This window comes from Equus caballus, chromosome 21, assembly GCF_041296265.1.
Source record: "Equus caballus isolate H_3958 breed thoroughbred chromosome 21, TB-T2T, whole genome shotgun sequence".
NCBI lineage: Eukaryota > Metazoa > Chordata > Mammalia > Perissodactyla > Equidae > Equus > Equus caballus.
This window is the reverse complement of record NC_091704.1, coordinates 503,156-516,351: the sequence shown is the minus strand read 5'-3', so window position 1 is coordinate 516,351 and position 13,196 is coordinate 503,156.

Here is a 13,196-nt window from a genome sequence, read left to right as displayed (position 1 = left end):
TCTAGGGCAAAGTAGCACACCCAGAGCAGAAGTCCTACTTCAGCCAGATCAGGCCTGCAAAGAAACTGCGTTTCACAGGCCTTTGGAAGACATGTTCCCGGTAGGCTGTAAGAGCACTGTGCAGAGCGAGTTGTTTCTTAGCTTCCCAAAGAGCTGGAAGCAAGATGCTGTGGGGCCCAACTTGCCCTTTGGAAAGAAGCCTGCACGTTGTGCCTTTCAGCTCTAGGGCAAAGTAGCACACCCAGAGCAGAAGTCCTACTTCAGCCAGATCAGGCCTGCAAAGAAACTGCGTTTCACAGGCCTTTGGAAGACATGTTCCCACTAGGCTGTAAGAGCACTGTGCAGAGCGAGTTGTTTCTTAGCTTCCCAAAGAGCTGGAAGCAAGATGCTGTGGGGCCCAACTCGCCCTTTGGAAAGAAGCCTGCACGTTGTGCCTTTCAGCTCTAGGGCAAAGTAGCACACCCAGAGCAGAAGTCCTACTTCAGCCAGATCAGGCCTGCAAAGAAACTGCGTTTCACAGGCCTTTGGAAGACATGTTCCCGGTAGGCTGTAAGAGCACTGTGCAGAGCGAGTTGTTTCTTAGCTTCCCAAAGAGCTGGAATCAAGATGCTTTGGGGCCAAACTCGCCCTTTGGGAAGAAGCCTGCACGTTGTGCCTTTCAGCTCTAGGGCCATGTGACACACCCAGGGCAGAAGTTCTACTTCAGCCAGATCAGGCCTGCAAAGAAACTGCGTTTAACAGGCCTTTGGACGAGATGTTCACGGTAGGCTGTAAGAGCACTGTGCTGAGCGAATTGTCTCTTAGCTGCCGAAAGAGCTGGATGCTGGACCTGAGGGACTTGTCTACCCTTGTGGAAACAAGGCAGGACTTCGTGCCTTGCAGCTCTAGCGCCATGTAGGACCTGGCAGAGCAGAAGTTCTACTTCAGCCAGATCAGGGCTGGGAAGAAACTGCGTTTCACAGGCCTTTGTAAGACTCATTCCCTGTAGGCTGTAAAACACCAGTGCAGAGCAAGTTGTTTCTTAGCTGCCCAAAGAGGTGGAAGCCGCAGGCTATGGGGCCTGTCTGCCCTTGAGGAGTCAAGGCAGGACTTTGAGCCTTGCAACTCTAGGCCGATGTAGGACACGGCATAGCAGCAGTTCTACCTCAGCGAGATTAGGCCTGCAAGGAAACTGTATTTCTCAGGCCTTTGCAAGAGATGTTCCCGGTTGGCTGTAACAGAGGTCTGCAGAGCGAGTTGTTTCTTAGCTTCCCAAAGAGCTGGAAGCAAGATGCTTTGGGGCCCAACTCGCCCTTTGGGTAGAAGGCTGCACGTTGTGCCTTTCAGCTCTAGGGCAATGTGGCACACCCAGAGCAGAAGTTCTACTTCAGCCAGATCAGGCCTGCAAAGAAACTGCGTTTCACAGGCCTTTGTAATACATGTTCCAGGTAGGCTGGAAGAGCCCTGTGCACAGCAAGCTGTTTCTTAGCTGCTCCAAGAGCTGGAAGCTGGACGCTGAGGTACTAGTCTCCCCTTGGGGAAACAAGGCAGGACTTTGTGCCTTGCATCTCTAGGGCCATGTTGCACACGGCAGAGGAGAAGTTCTACTTCAGCCAGATCAGGCCTGCAAAGAAACTGCGATTCACAGGCCTTTGTAAGAGATGTTCCCTGTAGGCTGTAAGAGCACTGGGCAGAGCGAATTGTTTCTCAGCTTCCCAAAGATCTGGAATCAAGATGCTTTGGGGCCCAACTCGCACTTTGGAAAGAAGCCTGCACGTTGTGCCTTTCAGCTCTAGGGCCATGTGACACACCCAGAGCAGAAGTTCTACTTCAGCCAGATCAGGCCTGCAAAGAAACTGCGTTTAACAGGCCTTTGGAAGAGATGTTCCCGGTATGCTGTAAGAGCACTGTGCAGAGCGAATTGTTTCTTAGCTGCCGAAAGAGCTGGATGCTGGACCTGAGGGACTTGTCTACCCTTGTGGAAACAAGGCAGGACTTTGTGCCTTGCAGCTCTAGCGCCATGTGGGACCCGGCAGAGCAGAAGTTCTACTTCAGCCAGATGAGGGCTGGGAAGAAACTGCGTTTCACAGGCCTTTGTAAGACTCGTTCCCTGTAGGCTGTAAAACACCAGTGCAGAGCAAGTTGTTTCTTAGCTGCCCAAAGAGGTGGAAGCCCCACGCTGTGGGGCCTGTCTGCCCTTGAGGAATCAAGGCAGGACTTTGAGCCTTGCAACTCTAGGCCGATGTAGGACACGGCATAGCAGCAGTTCTACCTCAGCGAGATAAGGACTGCAAGGAAACTGTATTTCTCAGGCCTTTGCAAGAGATGTTCCCGGTTGGCTGTAAGAGAGGTCTGCAGAGCGAGTTGTTTCTTAGCTTCCCAAAGAGCTGGAAGCAAGATGCTGTGGGGCCCAACTCGCCCTTTGGAAAGAAGCCTGCACGTTGTGCCTTTCAGCTCTAGGGCAAAGTAGCACTCCCAGAGCAGAAGTCCTACTTCAGCCAGATCAGGCCTGCAAAGAAACTGCGTTTCACAGGCCTTTGGAAGAGATGTTCCCGGTAGGCTGTAAGAGCACTGTGCAGAGCGAGTTGTTTCTTAGCTTCCCAAAGAGCTGGAAGCAAGATGCTGTGGGGCCCAACTCGCCCTTTGGAAAGAAGCCTGCACGTTGTGCCTTTCAGCTCTAGGGCAAAGTAGCACACCCAGAGCAGAAGTCCTACTTCAGCCAGATCAGGCCTGCAAAGAAACTGCGTTTCACAGGCCTTTGGAAGACATGTTCCCGGTAGGCTGTAAGAGCACTGTGCAGAGCGAGTTGTTTCTTAGCTTCCCAAAGAGCTGGAAGCAAGATGCTGTGGGGCCCAACTCGCCCTTTGGAAAGAAGCCTGCACGTTGTGCCTTTCAGCTCTAGGGCAAAGTAGCTCACCCAGAGCAGAAGTCCTACTTCAGCCAGATCAGGCCTGCAAAGAAACTGCGTTTCACAGGCCTTTGGAAGAGATGTTCCCGGTAGGCTGTAAGAGCACTGTGCAGAGCGAGTTGTTTCTTAGCTTCCCAAAGAGCTGGAAGCAAGATGCTGTGGGGCCCAACTCGCCCTTTGGAAAGAAGCCTGCACGTTGTGCCTTTCAGCTCTAGGGCAAAGTAGCACACCCAGAGCAGAAGTCCTACTTCAGCCAGATCAGGCCTGCAAAGAAACTGCGTTTCACAGGCCTTTGGAAGAGATGTTCCCACTAGGCTGAAAGAGCACTGTGCAGAGCGAGTTGTTTCTTAGCTTCCCAAAGAGCTGGAAGCAAGATGCTGTGGGGCCCAACTCGCCCTTTGGAAAGAAGCCTGCACATTGTGCCTTTCAGCTCTAGGGCAAAGTAGCACACCCAGAGCAGAAGTCCTACTTCAGCCAGATCAGGTCTGCAAAGAAACTGCGTTTCACAGGCCTTTGGAAGAGATGTTCCCGGTAGGCTGTAAGAGCACTGTGCAGAGCGAGTTGTTTCTTAGCTTCCCAAAGAGCTGGAAGCAAGATGCTGTGGGGCCCAACTCGCCCTTTGGAAAGAAGCCTGCACGTTGTGCCTTTCAGCTCTAGGGCAAAGTAGCACACCCAGAGCAAAAGTCCTACTTCAGCCAGATCAGGCCTGCAAAGAAACTGCGTTTCACAGGCCTTTGGAAGACATGTTCCCGGTAGGCTGTAAGAGCACTGTGCAGAGCGAGTTGTTTCTTAGCTTCCCAAAGAGCTGGAAGCAAGATGCTGTGGGGCCCAACTCGCCCTTTGGAAAGAAGCCTGCACGTTGTGCCTTTCAGCTCTAGGGCAAAGTAGCACACCCAGAGCAGAAGTCCTACTTCAGCCAGATCAGGCCTGCAAAGAAACTGCGTTTCACAGGCCTTTGGAAGACATGTTCCCGGTAGGCTGTAAGAGCACTGTGCAGAGCGAGTTGTTTCTTAGCTTCCCAAAGAGCTGGAAGCAAGATGCTGTGGGGCCCAACTCGCCCTTTGGAAAGAAGCCTGCACGTTGTGCCTTTCAGCTCTAGGGCAAAGTAGCACTCCCAGAGCAGAAGTCCTACTTCAGCCAGATCAGGCCTGCAAAGAAACTGCGTTTCACAGGCCTTTGGAAGACATGTTCCCGGTAGGCTGCAAGAGCACTGTGCAGAGCGAGTTGTTTCTTAGCTTCCCAAAGAGCTGGAAGCAAGATGCTGTGGGGCCCAACTCGCCCTTTGGAAAGAAGCCTGCACGTTGTGCCTTTCAGCTCTAGGGCAAAGTAGCACACCCAGAGCAGAAGTCCTACTTCAGCCAGATCAGGCCTGCAAAGAAACTGCGTTTCACAGGCCTTTGGAAGACATGTTCCCGGTAGGCTGTAAGAGCACTGTGCAGAGCGAGTTGTTTCTTAGCTTCCCAAAGAGCTGGAAGCAAGATGCTGTGGGGCCCAACTCGCCCTTTGGAAAGAAGCCTGCACGTTGTGCCTTTCAGCTCTAGGGCAAAGTAGCACACCCAGAGCAGAAGTCCTACTTCAGCCAGATCAGGCCTGCAAAGAAACTGCGTTTCACAGGCCTTTGGAAGAGATGTTCCCGGTAGGCTGTAAGAGCACTGTGCAGAGCGAGTTGTTTCTTAGCTTCCCAAAGAGCTGGAAGCAAGATGCTGTGGGGCCCAACTCGCCCTTTGGAAAGAAGCCTGCACGTTGTGCCTTTCAGCTCTAGGGCAAAGTAGCACACCCAGAGCAGAAGTCCTACTTCAGCCAGATCAGGCCTGCAAAGAAACTGCGTTTCACAGGCCTTTGGAACAGATGTTCCCACTAGGCTGAAAGAGCACTGTGCAGAGCGAGTTGTTTCTTAGCTTCCCAAAGAGCTGGAAGCAAGATGCTGTGGGGCCCAACTCGCCCTTTGGAAAGAAGCCTGCACATTGTGCCTTTCAGCTCTAGGGCAAAGTAGCACACCCAGAGCAGAAGTCCTACTTCAGCCAGATCAGGCCTGCAAAGAAACTGCGTTTCACAGGCCTTTGGAAGAGATGTTCCCGGTAGGCTGTAAGAGCACTGTGCAGAGCGAGTTGTTTCTTAGCTTCCCAAAGAGCTGGAAGCAAGATGCTGTGGGGCCCAACTCGCCCTTTGGAAAGAAGCCTGCACGTTGTGCCTTTCAGCTCTAGGGCAAAGTAGCACACCCAGAGCAGAAGTCCTACTTCAGCCAGATCATGCCTGCAAAGAAACTGCGTTTCACAGGCCTTTGGAAGACATGTTCCCGGTAGGCTGTAAGAGCACTGTGCAGAGCGAGTTGTTTCTTAGCTTCCCAAAGAGCTGGAAGCAAGATGCTGTGGGGCCCAACTCGCCCTTTGGAAAGAAGCCTGCACGTTGTGCCTTTCAGCTCTAGGGCAAAGTAGCACACCCAGAGCAGAAGTCCTACTTCAGCCAGATCAGGCCTGCAAAGAAACTGTGTTTCACAGGCCTTTGGAAGACATGTTCCCAATAGGCTGTAAGAGCACTGTGCAGAGCGAGTTGTTTCTTAGCTTCCCAAAGAGCTGGAAGCAAGATGCTGTGGGGCCCAACTCGCCCTTTGGAAAGAAGCCTGCACGTTGTGCCTTTCAGCTCTAGGGCAATGTAGCACACCCAGAGCAGAAGTCCTACTTCAGCCAGATCAGGCCTGCAAAGAAACTGCCTTTCACAGGCCTTTGGAAGACATGTTCCCGGTAGGCTGTAAGAGCACTGTGCAGAGCGAGTTGTTTCTTAGCTTCCCAAAGAGCTGGAAGCAAGATGCTGTGGGGCCCAACTCGCCCTTTGGAAAGAAGCCTGCACGTTGTGCCTTTCAGCTCTAGGGCAAAGTAGCACACCCAGAGCAGAAGTCCTACTTCAGCCAGATCAGGCCTGCAAAGAAACTGTGTTTCACAGGCCTTTGGAAGAGATGTTCCCGGTAGGCTGTAAGAGCACTGTGCAGAGCGAGTTGTTTCTTAGCTTCCCAAAGAGCTGGAAGCAAGATGCTGTGGGGCCCAACTCGCCCTTTGGAAAGAAGCCTGCACGTTGTGCCTTTCAGCTCTAGGGCAAAGTAGCACTCCCAGAGCAGAAGTCCTACTTCAGCCAGATCAGGCCTGCAAAGAAACTGCGTTTCACAGGCCTTTGGAAGAGATGTTCCCGGTAGGCTGTAAGAGCACTGTGCAGAGCGAGTTGTTTCTTAGCTTCCCAAAGAGCTGGAAGCAAGATGCTGTGGGGCCCAACTCGCCCTTTGGAAAGAAGCCTGCACGTTGTGCCTTTCAGCTCTAGGGCAAAGTAGCACACCCAGAGCAGAAGTCCTACTTCAGCCAGATCAGGCCTGCAAAGAAACTGCGTTTCACAGGCCTTTGGAAGAGATGTTCCCACTAGGCTGTAAGAGCACTGTGCAGAGCGAGTTGTTTCTTAGCTTCCCAAAGAGCTGGAAGCAAGATGCTGTGGGGCCCAACTCACCCTTTGGAAAGAAGCCTGCACGTTGTGCCTTTCAGCTCTAGGGCAAAGTAGCACACCCAGAGCAGAAGTCCTACTTCAGCCAGATCAGGCCTGCAAAGAAACTGCGTTTCACAGGCCTTTGGAAGACATGTTCCCGGTAGGCTGTAAGAGCACTGTGCAGAGCGAGTTGTTTCTTAGCTTCCCAAAGAGCTGGAAGCAAGATGCTGTGGGGCCCAACTCGCCCTTTGGAAAGAAGCCTGCACGTTGTGCCTTTCAGCTCTAGGGCAAAGTAGCACACCCAGAGCAGAAGTCCTACTTCAGCCAGATCAGGCCTGCAAAGAAACTGCGTTTCACAGGCCTTTGGAAGACATGTTCCCGGTAGGCTGTAAGAGCACTGTGCAGAGCGAGTTGTTTCTTAGCTTCCCAAAGAGCTGGAAGCAAGATGCTGTGGGGCCCAACTCGCCCTTTGGAAAGAAGCCTGCACGTTGTGCCTTTCAGCTCTAGGGCAATGTAGCACACCCAGAGCAGAAGTCCTACTTCAGCCAGATCAGGCCTGCAAAGAAACTGCCTTTCACAGGCCTTTGGAAGACATGTTCCCGGTAGGCTGTAAGAGCACTGTGCAGAGCGAGTTGTTTCTTAGCTTCCCAAAGAGCTGGAAGCAAGATGCTGTGGGGCCCAACTCGCCCTTTGGAAAGAAGCCTGCACGTTGTGCCTTTCAGCTCTAGGGCAAAGTAGCACACCCAGAGCAGAAGTCCTACTTCAGCCAGATCAGGCCTGCAAAGAAACTGCGTTTCACAGGCCTTTGGAAGAGATGTTCCCGGTAGGCTGTAAGAGCACTGTGCAGAGCGAGTTGTTTCTTAGCTTCCCAAAGAGCTGGAAGCAAGATGCTGTGGGGCCCAACTCGCCCTTTGGAAAGAAGCCTGCACGTTGTGCCTTTCAGCTCTAGGGCAAAGTAGCACTCCCAGAGCAGAAGTCCTACTTCAGCCAGATCAGGCCTGCAAAGAAACTGCGTTTCACAGGCCTTTGGAAGACATGTTCCCGGTAGGCTGTAAGAGCACTGTGCAGAGCGAGTTGTTTCTTAGCTTCCCAAAGAGCTGGAAGCAAGATGCTGTGGGGCCCAACTCGCCCTTTGGAAAGAAGCCTGCACGTTGTGCCTTTCAGCTCTAGGGCAAAGTAGCACACCCAGAGCAGAAGTCCTACTTCAGCCAGATCAGGCCTGCAAAGAAACTGCGTTTCACAGGCCTTTGGAAGACATGTTCCCGGTAGGCTGTAAGAGCACTGTGCAGAGCGAGTTGTTTCTTAGCTTCCCAAAGAGCTGGAAGCAAGATGCTGTGGGGCCCAACTCGCCCTTTGGAAAGAAGCCTGCACGTTGTGCCTTTCAGCTCTAGGGCAAAGTAGCACACCCAGAGCAGAAGTCCTACTTCAGCCAGATCAGGCCTGCAAAGAAACTGCGTTTCACAGGCCTTTGGAAGACATGTTCCCACTAGGCTGTAAGAGCACTGTGCAGAGCGAGTTGTTTCTTAGCTTCCCAAAGAGCTGGAAGCAAGATGCTGTGGGGCCCAACTCGCCCTTTGGAAAGAAGCCTGCACGTTGTGCCTTTCAGCTCTAGGGCAAAGTAGCACACCCAGAGCAGAAGTCCTACTTCAGCCAGATCAGGCCTGCAAAGAAACTGCGTTTCACAGGCCTTTGGAAGACATGTTCCCGGTAGGCTGTAAGAGCACTGTGCAGAGCGAGTTGTTTCTTAGCTTCCCAAAGAGCTGGAATCAAGATGCTTTGGGGCCAAACTCGCCCTTTGGGAAGAAGCCTGCACGTTGTGCCTTTCAGCTCTAGGGCCATGTGACACACCCAGGGCAGAAGTTCTACTTCAGCCAGATCAGGCCTGCAAAGAAACTGCGTTTAACAGGCCTTTGGACGAGATGTTCACGGTAGGCTGTAAGAGCACTGTGCTGAGCGAATTGTCTCTTAGCTGCCGAAAGAGCTGGATGCTGGACCTGAGGGACTTGTCTACCCTTGTGGAAACAAGGCAGGACTTCGTGCCTTGCAGCTCTAGCGCCATGTAGGACCTGGCAGAGCAGAAGTTCTACTTCAGCCAGATCAGGGCTGGGAAGAAACTGCGTTTCACAGGCCTTTGTAAGACTCATTCCCTGTAGGCTGTAAAACACCAGTGCAGAGCAAGTTGTTTCTTAGCTGCCCAAAGAGGTGGAAGCCGCAGGCTATGGGGCCTGTCTGCCCTTGAGGAGTCAAGGCAGGACTTTGAGCCTTGCAACTCTAGGCCGATGTAGGACACGGCATAGCAGCAGTTCTACCTCAGCGAGATTAGGCCTGCAAGGAAACTGTATTTCTCAGGCCTTTGCAAGAGATGTTCCCGGTTGGCTGTAACAGAGGTCTGCAGAGCGAGTTGTTTCTTAGCTTCCCAAAGAGCTGGAAGCAAGATGCTTTGGGGCCCAACTCGCCCTTTGGGTAGAAGGCTGCACGTTGTGCCTTTCAGCTCTAGGGCAATGTGGCACACCCAGAGCAGAAGTTCCACTTCAGCCAGATCAGGCCTGCAAAGAAACTGCGTTTCACAGGCCTTTGTAATACATGTTCCAGGTAGGCTGGAAGAGCCCTGTGCACAGCAAGCTGTTTCTTAGCTGCTCCAAGAGCTGGAAGCTGGACGCTGAGGTACTAGTCTCCCCTTGGGGAAACAAGGCAGGACTTTGTGCCTTGCATCTCTAGGGCCATGTTGCACACGGCAGAGGAGAAGTTCTACTTCAGCCAGATCAGGCCTGCAAAGAAACTGCGATTCACAGGCCTTTGTAAGAGATGTTCCCTGTAGGCTGTAAGAGCACTGGGCAGAGCGAATTGTTTCTCAGCTTCCCAAAGATCTGGAATCAAGATGCTTTGGGGCCCAACTCGCACTTTGGAAAGAAGCCTGCACGTTGTGCCTTTCAGCTCTAGGGCCATGTGACACACCCAGAGCAGAAGTTCTACTTCAGCCAGATCAGGCCTGCAAAGAAACTGCGTTTAACAGGCCTTTGGAAGAGATGTTCCCGGTATGCTGTAAGAGCACTGTGCAGAGCGAATTGTTTCTTAGCTGCCGAAAGAGCTGGATGCTGGACCTGAGGGACTTGTCTACCCTTGTGGAAACAAGGCAGGACTTTGTGCCTTGCAGCTCTAGCGCCATGTGGGACCCGGCAGAGCAGAAGTTCTACTTCAGCCAGATGAGGGCTGGGAAGAAACTGCGTTTCACAGGCCTTTGTAAGACTCGTTCCCTGTAGGCTGTAAAACACCAGTGCAGAGCAAGTTGTTTCTTAGCTGCCCAAAGAGGTGGAAGCCCCACGCTGTGGGGCCTGTCTGCCCTTGAGGAATCAAGGCAGGACTTTGAGCCTTGCAACTCTAGGCCGATGTAGGACACGGCATAGCAGCAGTTCTACCTCAGCGAGATAAGGACTGCAAGGAAACTGTATTTCTCAGGCCTTTGCAAGAGATGTTCCCGGTTGGCTGTAAGAGAGGTCTGCAGAGCGAGTTGTTTCTTAGCTTCCCAAAGAGCTGGAAGCAAGATGCTGTGGGGCCCAACTCGCCCTTTGGAAAGAAGCCTGCACGTTGTGCCTTTCAGCTCTAGGGCAAAGTAGCACACCCAGAGCAGAAGTCCTACTTCAGCCAGATCAGGCCTGCAAAGAAACTGCGTTTCACAGGCCTTTGGAAGACATGTTCCCGGTAGGCTGTAAGAGCACTGTGCAGAGCGAGTTGTTTCTTAGCTTCCCAAAGAGCTGGAAGCAAGATGCTGTGGGGCCCAACTCGCCCTTTGGAAAGAAGCCTGCACGTTGTGCCTTTCAGCTCTAGGGCAAAGTAGCACACCCAGAGCAGAAGTCCTACTTCAGCCAGATCAGGCCTGCAAAGAAACTGCGTTTCACAGGCCTTTGGAAGACATGTTCCCACTAGGCTGTAAGAGCACTGTGCAGAGCGAGTTGTTTCTTAGCTTCCCAAAGAGCTGGAAGCAAGATGCTGTGGGGCCCAACTCGCCCTTTGGAAAGAAGCCTGCACGTTGTGCCTTTCAGCTCTAGGGCAAAGTAGCACACCCAGAGCAGAAGTCCTACTTCAGCCAGATCAGGCCTGCAAAGAAACTGCGTTTCACAGGCCTTTGGAAGACATGTTCCCGGTAGGCTGTAAGAGCACTGTGCAGAGCGAGTTGTTTCTTAGCTTCCCAAAGAGCTGGAATCAAGATGCTTTGGGGCCAAACTCGCCCTTTGGGAAGAAGCCTGCACGTTGTGCCTTTCAGCTCTAGGGCCATGTGACACACCCAGGGCAGAAGTTCTACTTCAGCCAGATCAGGCCTGCAAAGAAACTGCGTTTAACAGGCCTTTGGACGAGATGTTCACGGTAGGCTGTAAGAGCACTGTGCTGAGCGAATTGTCTCTTAGCTGCCGAAAGAGCTGGATGCTGGACCTGAGGGACTTGTCTACCCTTGTGGAAACAAGGCAGGACTTCGTGCCTTGCAGCTCTAGCGCCATGTAGGACCTGGCAGAGCAGAAGTTCTACTTCAGCCAGATCAGGGCTGGGAAGAAACTGCGTTTCACAGGCCTTTGTAAGACTCATTCCCTGTAGGCTGTAAAACACCAGTGCAGAGCAAGTTGTTTCTTAGCTGCCCAAAGAGGTGGAAGCCGCAGGCTATGGGGCCTGTCTGCCCTTGAGGAGTCAAGGCAGGACTTTGAGCCTTGCAACTCTAGGCCGATGTAGGACACGGCATAGCAGCAGTTCTACCTCAGCGAGATTAGGCCTGCAAGGAAACTGTATTTCTCAGGCCTTTGCAAGAGATGTTCCCGGTTGGCTGTAACAGAGGTCTGCAGAGCGAGTTGTTTCTTAGCTTCCCAAAGAGCTGGAAGCAAGATGCTTTGGGGCCCAACTCGCCCTTTGGGTAGAAGGCTGCACGTTGTGCCTTTCAGCTCTAGGGCAATGTGGCACACCCAGAGCAGAAGTTCCACTTCAGCCAGATCAGGCCTGCAAAGAAACTGCGTTTCACAGGCCTTTGTAATACATGTTCCAGGTAGGCTGGAAGAGCCCTGTGCACAGCAAGCTGTTTCTTAGCTGCTCCAAGAGCTGGAAGCTGGACGCTGAGGTACTAGTCTCCCCTTGGGGAAACAAGGCAGGACTTTGTGCCTTGCATCTCTAGGGCCATGTTGCACACGGCAGAGGAGAAGTTCTACTTCAGCCAGATCAGGCCTGCAAAGAAACTGCGATTCACAGGCCTTTGTAAGAGATGTTCCCTGTAGGCTGTAAGAGCACTGGGCAGAGCGAATTGTTTCTCAGCTTCCCAAAGATCTGGAATCAAGATGCTTTGGGGCCCAACTCGCACTTTGGAAAGAAGCCTGCACGTTGTGCCTTTCAGCTCTAGGGCCATGTGACACACCCAGAGCAGAAGTTCTACTTCAGCCAGATCAGGCCTGCAAAGAAACTGCGTTTAACAGGCCTTTGGAAGAGATGTTCCCGGTATGCTGTAAGAGCACTGTGCAGAGCGAATTGTTTCTTAGCTGCCGAAAGAGCTGGATGCTGGACCTGAGGGACTTGTCTACCCTTGTGGAAACAAGGCAGGACTTTGTGCCTTGCAGCTCTAGCGCCATGTGGGACCCGGCAGAGCAGAAGTTCTACTTCAGCCAGATGAGGGCTGGGAAGAAACTGCGTTTCACAGGCCTTTGTAAGACTCATTCCCTGTAGGCTGTAAAACACCAGTGCAGAGCAAGTTGTTTCTTAGCTGCCCAAAGAGGTGGAAGCCCCACGCTGTGGGGCCTGTCTGCCCTTGAGGAATCAAGGCAGGACTTTGAGCCTTGCAACTCTAGGCCGATGTAGGACACGGCATAGCAGCAGTTCTACCTCAGCGACATAAGGACTGCAAGGAAACTGTATTTCTCAGGCCTTTGCAAGAGATGTTCCCGGTTGGCTGTAAGAGAGGTCTGCAGAGCGAGTTGTTTCTTAGCTTCCCAAAGAGCTGGAAGCAAGATGCTGTGGGGCCCAACTCGCCCTTTGGAAAGAAGCCTGCACGTTGTGCCTTTCAGCTCTAGGGCAAAGTAGCACACCCAGAGCAGAAGTCCTACTTCAGCCAGATCAGGCCTGCAAAGAAACTGCGTTTCACAGGCCTTTGGAAGACATGTTCCCGGTAGGCTGTAAGAGCACTGTGCAGAGCGAGTTGTTTCTTAGCTTCCCAAAGAGCTGGAAGCAAGATGCTGTGGGGCCCAACTCGCCCTTTGGAAAGAAGCCTGCACGTTGTGCCTTTCAGCTCTAGGGCAAAGTAGCACACCCAGAGCAGAAGTCCTACTTCAGCCAGATCAGGCCTGCAAAGAAACTGCGTTTCACAGGCCTTTGGAAGACATGTTCCCGGTAGGCTGTAAGAGCACTGTGCAGAGCGAGTTGTTTCTTAGCTTCCCAAAGAGCTGGAAGCAAGATGCTGTGGGGCCCAACTCGCCCTTTGGAAAGAAGCCTGCACGTTGTGCCTTTCAGCTCTAGGGCAATGTAGCACACCCAGAGCAGAAGTCCTACTTCAGCCAGATCAGGCCTGCAAAGAAACTGCCTTTCACAGGCCTTTGGAAGACATGTTCCCGGTAGGCTGTAAGAGCACTGTGCAGAGCGAGTTGTTTCTTAGCTTCCCAAAGAGCTGGAAGCAAGATGCTGTGGGGCCCAACTCGCCCTTTGGGAAGAAGCCTGCACGTTGTGCCTTTCAGCTCTAGGGCAAAGTAGCACACCCAGAGCAGAAGTCCTACTTCAGCCAGATCAGGCCTGCAAAGAAACTGCGTTTCACAGGCCTTTGGAAGAGATGTTCCCGGTAGGCTGTAAGAGCACTGTGCAGAGCGAGTTGTTTCTTAGCTTCCCA